This window comes from Pinus tabuliformis, chromosome 4_2, assembly GCF_031772625.1.
Source record: "Pinus tabuliformis cultivar Carrire ecotype Pingquan chromosome 4_2, CPIR1, whole genome shotgun sequence".
In the NCBI taxonomy this organism is placed as follows: domain Eukaryota; kingdom Viridiplantae; phylum Streptophyta; class Pinopsida; order Pinales; family Pinaceae; genus Pinus; species Pinus tabuliformis.
The window spans coordinates 1104611548-1104633398 of record NC_142304.1 but is presented as its reverse complement, the minus strand read 5'-3'; positions in this window follow the sequence as shown (position 1 = coordinate 1104633398).

Here is a 21851-nt window from a genome sequence, read left to right as displayed (position 1 = left end):
CAAAGGAAACAATAATAAAGGGTTTAATGTCGACATTGGACAAACTATATGAAAAAATCTCGGCCTCAAATAAGGTATTTCTTATGAAGCGTTTATTTAATATGAAGATGTTAGAAGGTGGATCTGTTCCTGATCATTTAAATGAATTTAATACAGTGACTAGTCTGTTAAGTTCTGTAGGGGTAACTTTTTTATCATGGGCTCTGTTATTTGTGTGCTTATTGCCAGAAAGTTGGAATGGTTTAGTTATGTCCATTAGTAACAATGTCTCTGGATCTAGTATTTTAAAGTTGGACGATGTTGTCAGTGCAATCCTTAACGAGTAAATGTGACAGAAAAGCTTCGGTGAGACATCAGGTAATGCTTTGACTGTAGAGCTAGGGGAAGAAAAATGGAAAGAGGAAAGAGCCCTGAATACCGCAGTAAGTCAAGAAAAGGTAGATCCAAGTCCAGATCGGGGATAGTGTGTTGGAAATGCGGGAAGAAAGGACATCTGAAGAAAGAATGCAAGTCTCGGAAAGGAAAAGAAGGAGACGCGCAATAAGAAAACAATCATGAAGTGAATGTGATAGGTGATGTGTTGCAAGATGCTTTGGCTCTTTCTTTAGAAAATATTATTGATGCCTGGGTGGTAGATTCAGGGGCCTCATTCCATGCCACACCTGATAGGAAACATTTCCATGATTATGTTCAAGGATATTTTGGACAGGTTCGATTGGGTGATGATAAACCCTGTAAAATCATTAGAATGGGAACAGTTTTCATAAAACAGCAGAATGGAAATCAATGTCTATTGAAGGAGGTAAGGCATGTTCCATATCTGAAGAAAAATATTATTTCAATAGGTGTTGGGTAGGGAATCCCCCCATGACATGTTTTGGGTCTCAAAGCCCAAGTTTTGAGTTGATATTGTTTCAAATATCTCCGAATTGCGAGCGCGAAATGTATGTTAGAGTCGTAGGACTGTTCGCCCTAGTTTTGAATGTAGTGTTGGCCTACCCATGGTCCGCGAACCATGGAATTGTATAAATAGAGTGAGGTTCTAAGTTGTAAATACATCTAATAGAGAATGGGCATGAAAGGTCTTAGAGATTAAGTCGAAGTGTCTAAGTGTGTCTTTGGGTCATAGAGTAGGAGAAGGCTCTGCAGTTGAGTGCGTATAGGCCTAGTTGTCCGTAGCTGAGTGCGTGGACCCCTGTAGCTGAGTGCGCAGGGCAGAGTCGAGTCTGTAACTAGAGAAGAGAATAATAAAAGAAGTTTTATCCAAATTCTGTGTATCTGTTCTTGAGTTATTACATGTTTGATATCAATTGAAAATATACTGTTTATTTACTGCGCACACTTGTATGAATGATTTATATTGCTAAGTATACTTTACACATGCAAGTAAGCTAAGTTAATCAACTAATGGTGGAATACTAGTAAGGATTTGGGTAATAACAGCGTTCAGCTCTCGAGTAGGGCTGCGTGAAGGCAACATCTCAGGCTGCGAGGTTCGGGTAAGTGCATGTAGTGACGTGCGCAGAGGGTCAAACTACAGACCACTTGAACTCATCAGACATCTCCAAGGTGCGGAAAATTCATTCTAGCACCCTCCCATACTACGCTTGGTGAGACCTCAATCCAAACTTCGCGGACTGTTGCTGAAAGGGCTAGTAGTACCAAGATTTGTTTGGCTAAATCACCTTTGAATGTGGATCAGGCCCCAACAATCCAACAAAAGGTTCCATTGCTGGGACTAGGATTTGCATAAGGGATGTATGATGTCGTGTCACTGGAATCCGATGAAGAAAGAAATTGAAGGGTGGTTGGACAGAAAGATTCACGAGTTCGCGGCACAGGAAAACAGGAATCCGCGAGTATCAAAGGAATAGTGGTTAGAGCACTACTTATATACAAAAATCCACGAATCTTTCTTTACATTCCTCCCCTCTGAGTTATACGAGTGGATCGCGAAGCTAGCAGACAGTCAAGGAAGGTGTAGGATCGAAAAACCAATTGTGTGGAATCCAGAGTTGGTGTGCATACTAGAAGCATCAGAAGATAAGATTGCACACGTTGTGGACCATTGGCTCGATCGAATTATAGGAGTGTTTATCACCGAGTTCACGGTAGATACTTTAGTTAGTTACAACGAGGTGGAACAACACTTCCTCAAAGGACTGCGAGGTAAGTACATTAAATATTTAAACACTTGGATTAAAATGCTATTGTGTGAAAAGCGGTTTATGTGAATAAATTAATGTTTGGGGCGACGCGGAGTGTGAGGATCTATAGAAACATAAGTAGCACATAGATAGAGAATAGCCCCTTGATTTCACCTTAGCGAGAAATCAAGGAAGAGCTCACGAAAGTTTCACCAAGAAGTACGATCAGTCTGATAAGGCAGCGAATTCCATGCATACTACCTCCACCTACACCACCACCAGTCTCACCATCTTCACCCCCCTCTCTGACCACACCATCTCCACCACCACCACAGTTCAATATGGCGAGCGCGATAAAATTACTGGTGTTCAAAGGAGTAGGGAACAAAGATCCAGAACAATTTTGGTTCGTGGTAAAAGCTGTATAGGAAGCACTAGGAGTCGTGGATGATAATATAAAGAAGGAAACGTGGTAAGCACGTTGCAGGATCGCGCACTGACATGGTACATTAAGAATTCCAATGACAATCCAAACACAGGGGTCGCAGATATCCAAGCTGCGCTGAACAGGGAATTTAGCAGGCCAAAATCAGAGACACAATTGATTATCGGGTTTAATGAAATAGCGATGCTTCCAGGCGAGACCACCTAGGAACTGGATCAGAGACTGAAGGGCATGATTCACGAAGCCAACATGACCTTGATAGATGGGCAGCACCGCGCATGGTTTTGAGCGTCACTAACGCCGCATCTAAGGACACCACTGTCGCAGCAGAAGTTATTCACCGAGGTTGAATCTTTAGAGATTGCATTGAGACTACACGAGACCCCAACACAAGATCTTAGCCTTGGAGTCCAACAAATCCACGTGCAACTGAAAAATTTGTGTCTGGAAATGTAGAGTTTGAGATAGGATAGGACAACTCGGCCAGAGGCACGCGAGAAGGTATGGCGCATAAAATGCAAAAGCGGGGGCATGACAAGGACCATTGTCCAATCTTCACAAACTACCTAGCGGGAGGAGGGCAGATGCCATTGAGACCAGAGGCACAAGCAGGATCGAGCTCGGCGCCTGCATTATGGTGCACGATTTGTCAGGTAGGAGGGAAGCACGCTATAGATAATTGTCACCTATTACAGAAGATAAGCATACGTCCCAACAATTATTCTGTAATTTCTGTAGGTCAGTAGGCCATGATGAATGCACCTATAGAAGTTATGAACTGATGATGGATCATAATCCTGCCTACAGAGTTCATACCGAAACATGAGCCCTTGATCAAAATACAAGGATGGCGCACGATGCATTTCAAGGGCATGGACAAGGTCGAGGTGGAATGGGACTAGGAAGGGGTCGTAGATCGCTGATTTGTTACAATTGCAGAGGGCCAGGGCATTATGCCTGCGATTATACAAAACGCGACGAGGGCATCATGTTTATATTGTACCTAGTTTGATCATGAGACAGAGGAATGCCCCACATTGATAGCAAGGTTGCACGATAAAGGAATACTCCAGCCTCCCCTGGCTCGGAATATGCAAAGAATGAGGTCTGAGCCGTGCGAAGAGGACCTGAACGTAAACATCGTGCTGCGAAGCGGTATTACGACATGAGATGACAAGGGAAAGCAACCCAAAGAAAGTGCTTGGGTTCGCAAGGCTCCTACAAAGGAACCAGAGTTCGATTTGGAGCGCGCAAAGGAGACATTCATGGAAGCTAAGAAGAGCTTCATGGAGGCCTCCACTTCAAGTAGTAAAGATAAACTAGATCCAGAGATGGACCCGTTAATGCTTACTACCTTTTTGGAGACATGCATAAAGTTGCTGCGCAATAGCAAGGTTGTGAAGTGACTACAGGAACTCATCACTAGGTGCGTTGGGTTAGGAGAACCGCACATAGTCCGGAAGCTTGGGAAGCACACAATGCGAACAAGAAGGGAGATGAGATTGACTGCGCAAATTGGGGAATATGAAATGGATCAAGTGATTCTGGATTTAGGATCGGACATGTACGTACTACCAAAGCATAGATGGGAGTGCATGGGCAGGCCCACGTTGCAATGGTCCCCTATTCAATTGCGAATGGAAAACCAGCAAAAGATCCTACTGATGGGAAGATTACAGGCAATAGCGGTAGACATCGAAGTGCGAGTGCGCTTGCAAATTTCAAAATGATAGAAATTGTCGATGACAACAATCCCTTTCCCGCGCTACTGGGAATCAATTGGGCCACTGATATGAATGGAGTGATAAACTTGAGGAAGCGCAAAATAATTTTTGAGAAAAAAGTCACTGCGCGTAGTGGTACCTTAGACACTGTGGAAGGATCGTGCTACACAGAGCCAGTGTGCGACGATGATCTAGACTGTATCTACAAGATAACCGCTCGAGAACAGGATTGGGTAAATCCTACAGCAGATGGCAGGATTTTGTGGGAGCACAAAAGCTCCTGCACATTGGATTCAGATGAGGAAATAGAACGATGGTAGAACTGGTTACACGAGGTAACCACGCTCAATTTCAACATGATGGTAAGATCATTGCGTTGTGTGACAACAGAGGTAAGGGATCTGCCTATGTATTAAGGGTTGACAACGATGGATAAATTCCTGAACAAATGTGAAAGAGTAGTGCTAGAACAATAGCGTTTTGACGCTCTGAAATGGGCACTGCGCGCTATGCCCGCAAGATGGTGGGGTACTGTTGATGCCTCGAAAATCGCTGCAACAACATTGGGGATAACCACCCGGTCCAGACCTTAGTACAACTCCTTTTCCGTTTGGAATGGTGGCTCCGACTGGGGATAATGGGACCAGTTTCCCAAAAGTGGATCAACGGGGTGAATGGATGATTGATTAACTAAGCTAATGATGGGCGAATAACTAAATCTATTAAAAAGAATACAACTATGACCTATCCCGGGAAACTTATTGAGCTTTAAAGTGTAGCGCTTGATGGTCTGTGTCTATAAACAGGCATATAGATGACTCCATCTAACAGACATGGACACTATTTCATTCGGGATTACTATGCTTAAATAGTTAAGCAAAGCGATTAAAGCGATATTACTACACTCATCATTTATATCATCGACACATACACGATTAAAAGAAAAGCACATCATAAAACATCCAATAGTGGAGGGAATATAGATCTGTTGTTAAAGCACATGCATATAATCAATAATAGCAAGGATAATCAAATAACAATTCATATGAAATGAATGAATTCAGACATAGATAGAAATACCATATGAGCTGCTTGACACTCCCAATATCAATCGCTACTTGTAATTCTTCCTTCAACGCATAAACACTTTCAAACAAAGACAATAGTGCACAATTGCATAAAAAGCTTCCTTGTCAAATTAAGAACAGCTGGTCCAGTTTCATAAAAGAATATGACTGAAGCACAATAGTGCAACTTTAGTCTTTAAGTCAGGTACAAAACTTTACGACCCTTTCCAAAATAATGAAAGGGTCTATAAATACTTAATTAATCTACCTATCTATAAAACAGAAATCCTACTTAATTGGTATCAATAAATCTTGATCCTATTTTCTTCAGCGATCTGGCAGTCGACGGCATGGTTCATCAAGTAGGTTGCTTGCCTTTATATCTGAGCTGACTTATCGCAAGCATTGGCTCCACTTCAGGTGGTTTGTTGAGGCGCGAGCTGAGCTGGGCGACATAGGTGGCATCCTGAATATCGGGGATAATATACCCGATTGCATCCGTAAGGCATTTGAGGGCGGATCTCTGTGTGTGCGGCTTTACCAGGAAGAACCAATAGGTGTCCCAGGTTAAACTGTTAATCCCAGCGATTAATCTTCCCTTTTCTTCTAGATCTGGATAACATGATTGGTCCAATGTTTTCATCGTTGTCAACTTTCCTGGTGTGCATTGGGAAATCATGTTTGATAAGTAGAGAGTGTTATTGACTAATTCAACTAAATTGCTAGAAGTTGATTTACATCTTGAAGCCCCCCTCTCTGCTTTCATTAACTGGGACTGCCATTCTGTGAAGAGTATATCTTTATGTGATTCTAAGATCCTGGGTAAATTGGCCGCTTGTCCTTGATCAGAATCTTGCCAGTCGAGAAATGCAGCTATTGTTTCTTCGGCTTGATCCAATTCAGTTCTGGCCTTTTCTACTTGCTTATTTATGGATGTCGTTAATTCACATAGTGGCTCTACCTGGGCGATTTGTTGACACAGAAGCTTAATTTGGGATATTAATGCAGTATTTATTTGTAATGCTTCTGCTCTAAATTCAGCCACTTGTGGATCTCCCTTTATTTTTTCGAGCTGTGATGATAATTGAGCAATTTGCTCATATTTTGTTTTCACCATTTGCTCATTTACTGCCTTTAATTGTGCCAATGCCTCTGATAATTCTTTCTGCTTCTGGATCGCGCTTTGGTCAATCCTTTGCTTTTCTGCCTGCAATTGTTGAGTTAGTTGACTGTTTAATTGTTGTTGCGTCAACAATTGCTGCTCTGCCTGCTCCGCTTCCTGCTTTGTTTCAGCTAACTGTGCCTGTAATGAGAAAATCTCCTGATCCTTTGTTTTTAGTAAAAGGCTTACCTCCGATGCCTTATCTATTGTCACTGCCGAATAAGCTCCCGCATACTGTGACAGTTTTGTCAGGTCATCGGAGGGATCAAATTCCTCCTTCCAAACCACATTTCCCGTGACAGTTTGCTCTGGGAAAAGGGAAGGTTGATCAGTCCTTCTTTTCCTTTGTCGTTTAACCACCGCTTTATGCCTTGGGCTATAGAAGACATCCAGGGGAGGAATATCTTCTACCTGCAAAATGATTTGGTCGGAGGGTTCCTTTGGTATTATCTCTACCTCTTTAGAAATGGATGGGCCGTTGGTTCCACTCAGAACCTGTGGTGAAGTGATTTCCTGTGTGTCCATTACCTTAGAAGTGTCTGTGTCCTTTGAACATTCCAAACCACTGATAATGGAATCAAATTGCTTCCATTCTTGGAGTAATTTAGGGTCAATATGAGTATCCACATTGACATCAATGGTGGTTTGTTTTTCCTTTTCAGCTTGGGTCTCCTTCCACACTTTTTCCTGCTCTCTCTTTTGCCTTTCCTCCTGCTCTCTCTTCTGCTTTTCCTCTTTCTCTCTTCTCTGCTTTTCCTCCTGTTCTTTCTTCTGATTTTCCTCCTGTGGCTTCTCTTGTTCTTTCGTTATAACTGGAGGTTCCTTTGACTGTTGCCGATCAGGCTCGCTTGATGATGTCACTGGGGTTGTCGCTAGTAGATCTAGAGGCAGAGTTTGCAACCTCTGTTCTCTAAGTTTATTAAATTCAGTCAACCCTTCATCATTATATTTCATTTTGGCCAATGCTTTAACCTGCATTATTGTCTCAGCTGAAGAGAACAGGTCGTCAAACATATCTTCTTTATGATCAAATTTTGACAATTTGGCCTGTTCTAGTGCATTATAGGCAACTTTGTTTGGATCAAACTGCCTATTTGGGAGAGTTGCCAGAGTTAATGATTTAAGCTTCGTGGCTTCCTTTTTTGCATGTTTGAGATCATGCAGAGTATAGACACCACATCTCAAGGGAAAAGAGGGCCAACCTTGCTTCTTATTTTTCTTGAGAGTCTGTGTAACACTCTCAGCAATAATCTGGTAAGAGATTTCTCTTGCCAACAGTTTATCCGATATGTATAAAGGGAGAACATGAGGTTCGGCTTGGCTACCGAAAACTCTTATATAAGTGAATTTCTCCTCTCCAAACCATCTCCCTACCACTGTTAAATCAATCCCAGCTTGGTAGGAAATCTTGGGAATGGGTTTATCAAAAATAGAATAATAAATAGGCACCATAAAGCCATTGCAGACTTGGTACAGATGGTGCTTGTAAGAGGATTTCCATAATTTCTGATGGTATATGTGGATAGCCGTGGGGTCTTGTGGCGTCCACCTCTAGCCGAGCACAGGAAATTCAGAATTGAAACACAATGTATCTAAAATATATGCACTGTAATAGAATGGGGGAATTATCCTTTCAGAGATGCGAGTCTTATTCCTAAACTCAAAAACAACTTTGGCTAGTTTATCTGAGAGAATAGTGGCCCAATCCATTATTATACTGTTGCATGCAGCTTCCATTAAAGGGACCATTTCTATAGTGAAATTAGAAGAGTCATGCAATCCCCACAATCTACACATCATTATTCCAGCGTAGCAATAAGGAGAAGCCAGGGAATCAACTGAGTACTTACCGGAAGACTCATGTTTGTGCTTTGCCGGATTTTGTCTCCAATCCCGGATGGGTTCGGATTCAACTTTTTTCTCGTTTGAGAATTTTTCCAGGAACGCCTTATTGTATATCTTCTCTGGCTCAGGAAAATGATACATTTGCCTCAGATCATCCGCTTTGAATGACCCAAAAATTCTCCCGTCTTTGGTGCTGAAGGTTCTATCCAGGATTGGGATTTCTTCAATTGCCCACCGCACTACATCTGTGTATGGGAGAATTTGTTCCCTAGCTGCTATCCAGTGAAGGAAGGAATCAGCTAAGTCCTTAAGAGTACCCTCAGATTTCCGAGTAGAATCTGTAGTAGCTTCTACTGTTGTCACTTTAGGTTCTTCGATTTCGATCAAGTTGTAGGTACTCTGCCAAGTAGTTCTGCCGAGACCAGAACATGTGGTATCTGAAATCAATCCTTTCTTTTTGTCAGCGACAACTTGTCCTGCAGCTGGTGCAGCGGAAGCGCCTGTGGTCTTCTTGGATTTCTTCCCCATTTTGTTTGAGCTTTCTCCTTTGGATTAATTCTGCACAGAGGCGAAAATAAACGTAACACAGAGAATTGGCAATGAAAACTTCAAAGTGATGATATATATTGACTGATGCGTGATAAGGGATTAGCTTTTAAAATGGGCGCAAATACAATCCATGGGAGGATTTTAGGACTTACGATTACATTAAATGGCCGTTTAAAACCTGCCAATCTTTAAATGCCCATTATATCATTAATCGACTAAATGATTCATTTAAGCGTGCTGTAGATGTTTTGGTGGTTGAGCGCAGGTGAATCATTGTTGGACGGATCAAGCCTTTAATATGAATAAATCGTGATATCCCTTTATTCCAACGACTTTTTTAAATCTGCGCTTTATCGCAATCAGCCATCGGGGAAAGCTTAAATCTCAAATATGGACACCTTTTGAAAACCCCGATCGCCGATAGCGATATCGCACTGCATCGGGAGCATTGGCATTATACGAGTCATGTATGGTATACCGCCGATTGCCGATAGCGATATCGCATCGCATCGGGGGCCAATGGCATGGAGGCGCTTTAAAATGTGCTTAGAGTATTGCCGATAGCCGATAGCGATATCGCATCGGCGGAGACCAATGTGCCACTTATTATTTATGTACCTTATGTCATTGCGATATGCGATCGCTTTATCGCAATGATAAAGATTGATTTATTTGATAAAAATGGGATTTTCCGAAAAGGGTTTTATAATGTTTTCATTTGGTTTTCGGAACTTTTTTAAATAATACAATATTGATACCAATCAACTCTAAAGGGACCCATTTCATATGATAATTTTGTGAATAAAATGATAAGAAATGGGGGGTTGTTGTAGAGCACAACAATTGGCGATTCGCTGGAAGAAACAATTATCTCTGAAAAGTATAGAAATACTTAAACTTTTTCAAAATAGAGTTCTAATCAAAAGGGAAAAATCTAATATAACTAGGTATAAATGCATTCTGAGTAAAATGAAATTATTTTGTTAATTTCCTCTTTTTTCTTAAGACAATAGATACATTCTAAGTTTTAAATAGGCCTTTATTGGTTTATAATGATAAAACAGAAAACCTTTCCAAATCAGCTTTTATAGTGAACTCGTCTGTCATAGGTAGAGCCTCTGCTGCCAGCAAACGTTCATAGTTTCGACAGGGATACCTTTTAACCATGTTATTGTCCATTGTCCCATCCAATTTGACAGTGTGATTAACAGAATGAATTCAAAATATGTTTTCATATTTTGTATTTCTTTCTTTTCCTGTTATTGATAAGATAAAAAGCCATTGTCCTGGTTTGGTAGCCAGCTATTGACAATGCCATTCACTGGTAGTAATCTAACCGAACAAGCTGGCTCGTGATGAGACCCCTTGTCTTATAATTCTTAAGCCATTACCCTGTTATGGTATGCAGTATTGGTAATGTCGGTTAAACTATTTCCCTATGATCATGGTAAGCAGGATTGTAATAAGACCTCTTATCTTTTATATCAAAATTTTAGAATTACACTCTGAGTAATCATAAACTTTGGTGAATGGGATGGACAATTTTCTCTTTTAAGAGTAGATGGATGACAGGGTAAGAGTTGAAGATGCTGAAGTTGGATTAGCTTCTATCTTGATATTGATAACCTTTTGTGACCAATTTGAAAACAGAAAATGATTTATAATACTTGCAAACTTTGAGAGGGGTTCACAAAACTTGAAGTATGGTTTCAGAATACAATGATACCTAGTTTCCTAGAAATTGTCCCTTTTGGTTAAGACTTCTATTATTTTAAAAGCAAATATCACAATACTTTTGTGGATCAAGTTTTCAAACACAACAAAGGTCAATGGAAGATACCTTACAACATTATTTTCTACAAATCCTACAAACTACAAAACTCTATCAAACTGAAAGGAGAAGGGGTTACCTCCTCAATTAAAGAATTTCTTCAAGATAAGGCCATTAACAGGGAGAGAATCTCTCAAACCTGATAAATCTTGCAATATAAAGGTTGAATGGCCTATCTTCTCACAGATCTGAAATGGTCCAAGCCACATTTTCTGGAACTTGGTGTGTTTTCCCTTGTCCTCATGGGCTTTGTCCCATTTCAGAACTAAATCACCGACTTGAAATTGTTTTGAACCGGATGAGACTGAATCAAAAGCTGCCTTGATGATTTGTTGATGTTTGGCATGAATAACCTTGGCTTTTTCTCTTTCCTCTTCTAATTTTAGAATTTGATCATGTCTAAGATGAATAGAAGAGGAAGGACTTTCCTCAATGAACTGAATTAGGGCTAGAGAAGGAAGAACAAGATTTGTGGGCAGTACTGCTTCTTTTCCATACACAAGGTTGAATGGGGAAGATCCTATGGAAGCTTTCTGCGTTATCCTATCAGCCCATAATGCAAACATTAAGGATTTGTGCCAGTTTTTATGATTCTGTTCGATAGTTCGCTTAATGATTTTGATCAGATTCTTATTAGTAGACTCTGCTAAACCATTACCCTGGGGATAGTAATTAGAAGAATATTTCAATTTAAATCCTCTTTTAATAGCGAAATCAAACATAGCATTGCCTGAGAAATAAGATGCATTATAAAAAACAAGAGCATTTGGGACACCAAACCTGGTAATGATGAATTGTTCTATGAACTCAATGATTGCTTCAGAATTTACTGTCTTCAAAGGAATTGCCTCAACCCACTTAGTAAAATAATTGGTAGCAGTAAGGATATACTTATACTGTTTGGAAGACGGTGGAGTAATTTCCCCAATGATGTCCAATCCCCATTGCTCAAATGGTTGTTCAATGTTGACTGGTTGTAGAGGGAAAGCTGGTTTACGTTGTCTTCCACTAGAAGTTTGACAATTGAGGCATTTCCTTACATACTCGTGGGCATCTCTAAACAGAGTGGGCCAATAATATCCAGCATGAATAATTTTGTGAGCTGTTGTATCAGCTCCAAAATGTCCTCCTGCTGGTCCATCATGTAACTCCTGCAAAACCTTTTGTGCTTCAGGTTTCACAAGGCATCTTAATAAGATGTAATCATAATTCTGTTTAAAAAGCACATCATCAATAATTGTAAAATTCTTTGCTTTTAACCTAATGGCCCTTTTGTTTTTGTAAGACAGGTTAGGAGGTGCATAACCATTTTTCAAATAAAAGATTAAATCTGCATATTGAGACTCAGAATCAGTAACACTTATCTGGTTGATTTCTTCGGTTTGATTTGTATCACTTGATTCTGGAATATTGGATGCTCCTGCCAATAACCTGCAAAAACCTTGGCCCCTAACAATCTTTGTTGGCCTAATTTCTAAGTCATATTCTTGAAGCGTTGTGACCCAATTTGCCCTTTTTTCACCCAATTCTTTTTGGATTAATAGTTGCCTAACTGCAGGGAAAGTAACTATAACTTTAGTGTGGGTTTTCAAAAGGAAGGGTCTATAATGTTTGACTGCTTTAAATACAGCAAAGGCTTGTTTTTCTACTTCGGAGTAATTCAATTCAGCACCCTGAAAATTTGAACTAAAGAATGAAATGGGTGCTTCCAAATTGTGATCGTTGAGCTGCGTGAGTACTGCTGCATAAGACGAGGTGGAGGCGATAGTGTATAATGTAAAATGATTAGAAAAATTGGGAGTATTTAAGGCTGCGGCATCGATTATTGATTGTTTGATTAAATCAAACGCTTCTTTTTCCGCTGATCCCCACTTAAAGACTGAATTTTTCTTGATCATAGTTTGAAGTGGCAAAATAATCTGAGAAAAGTCTGGAACAAATCTTTTAACAAAATTGATTTGGCCTAAAAATGACTGCATCGATTTCTTATTATGTGGGAAAGGGATTTCAGAGATTTCTTTGATCCGATCAGGATCAATATAAATGCCATTTTTAGACACAATAAAACCTAAGAGCTTTCCTTGGTCAAGAGCAAAGAAGGATTTTTTAGGGTTAAGAGAAATAACATATCTTTTGCAGCGTTGAAAGATTTGACTTAGGTCATGCAAATGATTAGACCTCTCTTTAGAGAATACAGTAATATCGTCTAGATAGATGACTACTGTTCTATTAATCATCCCTCTGAAAGCCGTATCCATCGCTCTTTGGAATTTTGCCCCTGCATTAATAAGTCCGAAGGGCATTTTCTGATATCCATATGTTCCCCATTTGGTTCTGAATGTGGTTTTAAGCTGGTCATCAGGATGGACCAATACTTGGTTATATCGTGAGAAACCGTCCAGAAAGGACATTAATTCAGAGCCTGCTACTGATTGGAGTATTTGCTCCATGGTAGGTAATGGGAAATTGTCTTTTAAGCTTGCTTTGTTCAAATTTCTGAAATCAATACAAATCCGAATGTCGCCATTTTTCTTTCTGATTGGCACCATATTGGAGACCCAGTTTGAGTGTCGGACTGGAAAAATAATCTTGGCTTTCAAGAGTTTGTTAAGTTCAGCCTTTATTTGACTCTCTAAACTTGGATGTATTTTTCTTAACTTCTGTTGAATTGGTTTCTGATTAGGAAGCATAGGAATGGTATGCTGGATAATGGATGTATCATATGTCTTCAAATTATCATATTTCCAAGCAAAAACCTGTTTATTTTTCCTTAACAGTTTAATGAATGCCTCTTTCTCTTCCAAGGAAAGTCCTAATCCTAAATTAATATTTTGAGGAGCTTGCTTAGTACCAAGATTTATCAACTCAAACCTTAGGGTAGAGCTTTGGAGCTTTGCATTAGTCACAGGTTTAAACCTGTCTTTAATATCATAAAGATCCTCCAGCTTTACCACAGGCTTAGGAATTGCATTTTCCTGAGGTATTTCTCTCATTTGGGAGTCATGCTCATTTTCCTCAATAATTTGATTATCATAGGACTTTTCAGAAGTTAAGAATTGTAAAATATCCTCATCATGGTTGAATTCTCTCCAATTAGTGACATTGTCAGGAATTGAAGGCCTAAAAAGCATTTCTACTGAAAATCTATCTGGGTTGTAGTCTTCAGAAGGTAGGAGTTTGGAAGCTACATTGGCTAGCAGGTTGGCTGCCAAATTTTGAGACCTAGGAATGGAGGAGATATTGAATGCCAAAAAGTGTGAAGTGAGTTCTTGTACTAGCGATTGATAATGTTTAAGATGATTTGAAAGACAATGAATTGTATTTCTCACCTGTTTGATAATAATTTCAGAATCGACGAATACTTTTAAATATTTCACTTTAAGGCCGATCGCTTTATACAGTCCTTGGATTAAGGCTTCATATTCGGCTGTATTGTTAGTGCATTCAAATTCGAGCCTACAAGACAACATTGCTTTTTATCCTAGTGGGCTAACCAAAATACATCCTGCTCCTGAGCCTTCACTAGATTTGGACCCATCGAAATATAATGACCAAAATAAAGAGGTATCAACAAATGTATTTACAGTTTTCTCAGCATCATTGAAACATCTAGACCTATTAGTTTGTGAAAAATTCTCAATTTGAGATGAAAAATGATTGACTGAGAAAGGGGATGACTGGGCAGTAAAGTTACCAAAGAATGACTCGGATGAATAATTTCCCAAAATGTTGTTATTAAATGCTACAGGTTGGTTTTCTTGCTCAAATTCAGTAACTGTATGGGTCATATGTTTTTCTCGATCAATCCTTATTTGATTTGGCTTACCCTTATAGGGAAGCCACATATGTGACCAATCAGTAGAAATATACCCATGTAATTTTTCAGACCAATCCCTACTCAAGATTAAACCGTAAAATTCAGGTATATCAGTTATCAAGATATCAATCCTTTGTACTACTCTGGGATCAGCAGATAACCTGATAGTTACAGAATTAATTTCTCCCACAACCTGCACTTTGGTCCTGTCCAACTGTACAATATGAATAGCAAACTTCTGGGGTTCAATGTTCAGTTTGGAACAAACTGAAGCTGGCATTATGTTAGAAGATGCCCCTGAGTCAATCAAACAGTTGTGCAGGTTTCTGTTATAGATCTCATAGGTTAGAAGGAAAGGTGGAGTATGAGAATTTGATCTATCTCCAATATAACTGAATCGGTAGCTTCAACCATACCGGGAGGAGGTTGGCCTGAATCATTAGCAGCTTTAGCACTGGGAAGAGGTGTAGAAGGAACAACATTCAATTCTTTGAGAAGCAATTTCTGCTGATGTTTTAATTTACTAAGTTCAAACATAGTAATGTTTGCTTTATTTTTCTTCATGTCATCAACAATGTTGTACTCCATTGAATCGGATACTACTAGAGTTTTAGATGTTGAAGGAGTATTAGAAGTTGAAGGCTGGTTTTGGGGAACTGCTACAGGTGATTTCTTTGCAGGTATTTTTTCTTTGGTTGTAGCGGCACCTGCACTCCTTTTCTTTGACGTTACCTGAACAGGTTCAGAAGTACTTTTTCTCCTAGTAGTGACCGGGAACGCTTCTTCTTCATTATCGGTATCGGAGTTGGGGAGTATAAAATCCCACATTCCATGACATTCTACTACTTCTTCTTCATCATCAGTTGGTGAGATTGTTTCCTCTTCCTCTTCTTCTTCTTGCTCTGAATCTGCATTAGATATGACATTTGGTGGCTTTGATTCATTTTTCTTATAAGTCCTAAAGGGTCTTTTGGTTGAGGTTTCGGCTACCTGTTTTTTTATTTCAACCATTTCATTTGATAAAGTTTTTAGGACCTTTTGCAAACCCTCCATGTCATATGGGTCTTTTGGGGTTTTCTTTCTTGAGTCATCTTTAAAAGAGACTTTTTTGGCTTTTCTGTCTTCCAGAGCAGCCTTCTTCTCTAGAGCATTAATGCGTTTTTCCACAGCAAGTGCTTCTTTCATGTTTTCGGCTAAGGTAGGTTTCCCAGCCCTATCTACAAAAATGGCTATATTGGCAGGTAGGGCGGTTATATACCATTCGCTTCGAATTTGTTCACTTGGTTTGGAGGCCGTCGGGATTTTGTTCAGGAGTTTATTGAATCGAGCATTAAATTCCTTAATTGGTTCCCGATGCTCTATCCTAAGATTGGAGAGATAGTTTATTAGGGTAGCCAAAGACCTATCATCTCCATATTTAGTAAGAACCTTCTCTTGGCAAGTGTTCCAATTGGTAATGGAACCAGAGGGTAAAGAAAAATACCAGGATCCTGCTGATCCTTGCAAGGTGTAAGGGAAAAGTCTAACAACAACATCTTGTTCTGTTACTCCTTTCAAGTTGACTGCCAACATGAAATTATTAATGTGTTCCTCAGCCTGGGTCCCATCATCTGGATTAAATTTGGGTAGCCATTTTTCAGGAGCATCTGTTAATGGATGCAATGGTGCAGGCATATTGACTGCATTAGGTCTGGTCCACGGATTTGCCATTATAATAGCAGTAGTGTTTGATACTACTGCTGGAATTCCAGATGTCTCGGAAGGAAATAATATTGAGGAATGAGCAGGTTGGGATGTTGAAGCTCCTAATCCCTGATGAACAACAATATGTAATGGGGGAGTGGATGGTTGACTTTGCAGAGGGGAAGATGCGATGGAGGATGTGGATGAAAGCTCTTCACTGTCAGATTCTTCAGTATATTTCTTCGCCTTTTTCCTTTTGGGTAAAGGGAACTCAGTGGGTTCAATACCGAGCTTTTCGCTCTGAAGTCTGGTGAGAGGGTCAGGTAAATTGAACTGCGAAGTTGCACTGCTTTGTGATACCTCAGATTTCTGTGGTGAAATCGAGAAGCTCTGAAGTTTGTGGATAAGAGACTAGACTTCAGGCGATTCAAGACTTAATTGTTCTGGAGTATGATGGGTTTGAGCAGTGGTAGTTGATTCCTCTTCTTCTTGTTTGGATACTGGAGAACCAGCATGCAAATGGGAAGATTGAGGGGATACGGAGGGAGAATTACTCTTGGAATGGCTTGTAGATTTTGGTTTGTGTGCCATTCACAGTTGGCCCTCCTTCTAGCGCCAAAAATGTTGATGCCTCGAAAATCGCTGCAACAACATTGGGGATAACCACCCGGTCCGGACCTTAGTACAGCTCCTTTTCCGTTTGGAATGGTGGCTCCGACTGGGGATAATGGGACCAGTTTCCCAAAAGTGGATAAAAGGGATGAATGGATGATTGATTAACTAAGCTAATGATGGGTGAATAACTAAATCTATTAACAAGAATACAAGAACTGTGATTTATCCCGGGAAACTTATTGAGCTTTAAAGTGTAGCGCTTGATGGTCTGTGTCTATAAACAGGCATATAGATGACTCCATCTAACAGACATGGACATTATTTCATTCGGGATTACTATGCTTAAATAGTTAAGCAAAGCGATTAAAGCGATATTACTACACTCATCATTTATATCATCGACACATACATGATTAAAAGAAAAGCACATCATAAAACATCCAATAGTGGAGGGAATATAGATCTGCTGTTAAAGCACATGCATATAATCAATAATAGCAAGGATAATCAAATAACAATTCATATGAAAGGAATGAATTCAGACATAGATAGAAATACCATATGAGCTGCTTGACACTCCCAATATCAATCGCTACTTGTAATTCTTCCTTCAACGCAGAAACACTTTCAAACAAAGACAATAGTGCACAATTGCATAAAAAGCTTCCTTATCAAATTAAGAACAACTGGTCCAGTTTCATAAAAGAATATGACTGAAGCACAATAGTGCGACTTCAGTCTTTAAGTCAGGTACAAAACTTTACGACCCTTTCCAAAACAATGAAAGGGTCTATAAATACTTAATTAATCTACCTATCTATAAAACAGAAATCCTACTTAATTGGTATCAATAAATCTTGATCCTATTTTCTTCAGCGATCTGGCAGTCGGCGGCATGATTCATCAAGTAGGTTGCTTGCCTTTATATCTGAGCTGACTTATCGCAAGCATTGGCTCCACTTCAGGTGGTTTGTTGAGGCGCGAGCTGAGCTGGGTGGCATAGGTGGCATCCTGAATATCGGGGATAATATACCCGATTGCATCCGTAAGGCATTTGAGGGCGGCTCTCTGTGTGTGCGGCTTTACCAGGAAGAACCAATAGGTGTCCCAGGTTAAACTGTTAATCCCAGCGATTAATCTTCCCTTTTCTTCTAGATCTGGATAACATGATTGCTCCAATGTTTTCATCGTTGTCAACTTTCCTGGTGTGCATTGGGAAATCATGTTTAATAAGTAGAGAGCGTTATTGACTAATTCAACTAAATTGCTAGAAGTTGATTTACATCTTGAAGCCCCCCTCTCTGCTTTCATTAACTGGGACTGCCATTCTATGAAGAGTATATCTTTATGTGATTCTAAGATCCTGGGTAAATTGGCCGCTTGTCCTTGATCAAAATCTTGCTAGTCGAGAAATGCAGCTATTGTTTCTTCGGCTTGATCCAATTCAGTGCTGGCCTTTTCTACTTGCTTATTTATGGATGCTGTTAATTCACATAGTGGCTCTGCCTGGGCGATTTGTTGACACAGAAGCTTAATTTGGGATATTAATGCAGTATTTATTTGTAATGCTTTTGCTCTAAATTCAGCCACTTGTGGAACGCCCTTTATTTTTTCGAGCTGTGATGATAATTGAGCAATTTGCTCATCTTTTGTTTTCACCATTTGCTCATTTGCTGCCTTTAATTGTGCCAATGCCTCTGATAATTATTTCTGCTTCTGGATCGCGCTTTGGTCAATCCTTTGCTTTTCTGCCTGCAATTGTTGAGTTAGTTGACTGTTTAATTGTTGTTGCGTCAACAATTGCTGCTCTGCCTGCTCCGCTTTCTGCTTTGTTTCAGCTAACTGTGCCTGTAATGAGAAAATCTCCTGATCCTTTGTTTTTAGTAAAAGGCTTACCTCCGATGCCTTATCTATTGTCGCTGCCGAATAAGCTCCCGCATACTGTGACAGTTTTGTCAGGTCATCGGAGGGATCAAATTCCTCCTTCCAAACCACATTTCCCGTGATAGTTTGCTCTGGGAAAAGGGAAGGTTGATCAGTCCTTCTTCTTTTCGTTTGTCGTTTAACCACCGCTTTATGCCTTGGGCTGTAGAAGACATCCAGGGGAGGAATATCTTCTACCTGCAAAATGATTTGGTCGGAGGGTTCCTTTGGTATTATCTCTACCTCTTTAGAAATGGGTGGGCCGCTGGTTCCACTCATAACCTGTGGTGAAGTGATTTCCTGTGTGTCCGTTACCTTAGAAGTGTCTGTGTCCTTTGAACATTCCAAACCACTGATAATGGAATCAAATTGCTTCCATTCCTGGAGTAATTTAGGGCCAATATGAGTATCCACATTGACATCAATGGTGGTTTGTTTTTCCTTTTCAGCTTGGGTCTCCTTCCGCACTTTTTCCTGCTCTCTCTTTTGCCTTTCCTCCTGCTCTCTCTTCTGCTTTTCCTCTTTCTCTCTTCTCTGCTTTTCCTCCTGTTCTTTCTTCTGAATTTCCTCCTGTGGCTTCTCTTGTTCTTTCGTTATAACTAGGGGTTCCTTTGACTGTTGCCGATCAGGCTCGCTTGATGATGTCGCTGGGGTTTTCGCTAGTAGATCTAGAAGTAGAGTTTGCAACCTCTGTTCTCTAAGTTTATTAAATTCAGTCAACCCTTCATCATTATATTTCATTTTGGCCAATTCTTTAACCTGCATTATTGTCTCAGCTGAAGAGAACAGGTCGTCAAACATATCTTCTTTATGATCAAATTTTGACAATTTGGCCTGTTCTAGTGCATTATAGGCAACTTTGTTTGGATCAAACTGCCTATTTGGGAGAGTCGCCCGAGTTAATGATTTAATCTTCGTGGCTTCCTTTTCTACATGTTTGAAATCATGCAGAGTATAGACACCACATCTCAAGGGAAAAGAGGGCTAGCCCTGCTTCTTATTTTTCTTGAGAGTCTGTGTAACACTCTCAGCAATAATCTAGTAAGAGATTTCTCTTGCCAACAGTTTATTCGGTATGTATAAAGGGAGAACATGAGGTTCGGATTGGCTACCGAAAACTCTTATATAAGTGAATTTCTCCTCTCCAAACCATCTCCTTACCGCTGTTAAATCAATCCCAGCTTGGTAGGAAATCTTGGGAATGGGTTTATCAAAAATAGAATAATAAATAGGCACCATAAAGCCATTGCAGACTTGGTACAGATGGTGCTTGTAAGAGGATTTCCATAATTTCTGATGGTATATGAGGATAGCCGTGGGGTCTTGTGGCGTCCACCTCCAGCCGAGCACGGGAAATTCAGAATTGAAACACAATGTATCTAAAATATATGCACTGTAATAGAATGGGGGATTTATCCTTTCAAAGATGCGAGTCTTATTCCTAAACTCAAGAACAGCTTTGGCTAGTTTATCTGAGAGAATAGTGGCCCAATCCATTATTATACTGTTGCATGCAACTTCCATTAAAGGGACCATTTCTATAGTGAAATTAGAAGAGTCATGCAATCCCCACAATCTACACATCATTATTCCAGCGTAGCAATAAGGAGAAGCCAGGGAATCAACTGAGTACTTACCGGAAGACTCATGTTTGTGCTTTGCCGGATTTTGTCTCCAATCCCGGATGGGTTCGGATTCAACTTCGTTCTCGTTTGAGAATTTTTCCAGGAACGCCTTATTGTATATCTTCTCTGGCTCAGGCAAATGATACATTTGCCTCAGATCATCCGCTTTGAATGACCCGAAAATTCTCCCGTCTCTGGTGCTGAAGGTTCTATCCAGGATTGGGATTTCTTCAATTGCCCACCGCACTACATCTGTGTATGGGAGAATTTGTTCCCTAGCTGCTATCCAGTGAAGGAAGGAATCAACTAAGTCCTTAAGAGTACCCTCAGATTTCCGAGTAGAATCTGTAGTAGCTTCTACTGTTGTCACTTTAGGTTCTTCGATTTCGATCAAGTTGTAGGTACTCTGCCAAGTAGTTCTGCCGAGACCAGAACATGTGGTATCCGAAATCAATCCTTTCTTTTTGTCAGCGACAGCTTGTCCTGCAGCTGGCGCAGCGGAAGCGCCTGTGGTCTTCTTGGATTTCTTCCCCATTTTGCTTGAGCTTTCTCCTTTGGATGTATTCTGCACAGAGGCGAAAATAAATGTAACACGGAGAATTGGCAATGGAAACTTCAAAGTGATGAGATATATTGACTGATGCGTGATAAGGGATTAGCTTTTAAAATGGGCGCAGATACAAGCCATGGGAGGATTTTAGGACTTACGATTACATTAAATGGTCGTTTAAAACCTGCCAATCTTTAAATGCCTATTATATCATTAATCGGCCGAATGATTCATTTAAGTGTGATATAGATGTTTTGGCGGTTGAGCGCAGGTGAATCATTGTTGGATGGATCAAGCCTTTAATATGAATAAATCGTGATATCCCTTTATTCCAACGGCTTTTTGAAATCTGCGCTTTATCGCAATCGGCCATCGGGGAAAGCTTAAATCTCAAATATGGACACCTTTTGAAAACCCCGATCGCCGATAGCGATATCGCATCGCATCGGGAGCATTGGCATTATATGAGTCATGTATGGTATACCGCCGATCGCCGATAGCGATATCGCATCGCATCGGGGGCCAATGGCATGGAGGCACTTTAAAATGTGCTTAGAGTATTGCCGATAGCCGATAGCGATATCGCATCGGCGGAGACCAATGTGCCACTTATTATTTATGTACCTTATGTCATTGCGATATGCGATCTTGCGATCGCTTTATCGCAATGATAAAGATTGATTTATTTGATAAAAATGGGATTTTCCGAAAAGGGTTTTATAATGTTTTCATTTGGTTTTCGGACCTTTTTTAAATAATGCAATATTGATACCAATCAACTCTAAAGGGACCCATTTCATATGATAATTTTGTGAATAAAATGATAAGAAATGGGGGGTTGTTGTAGAGCACAACAGGTACGCATCAA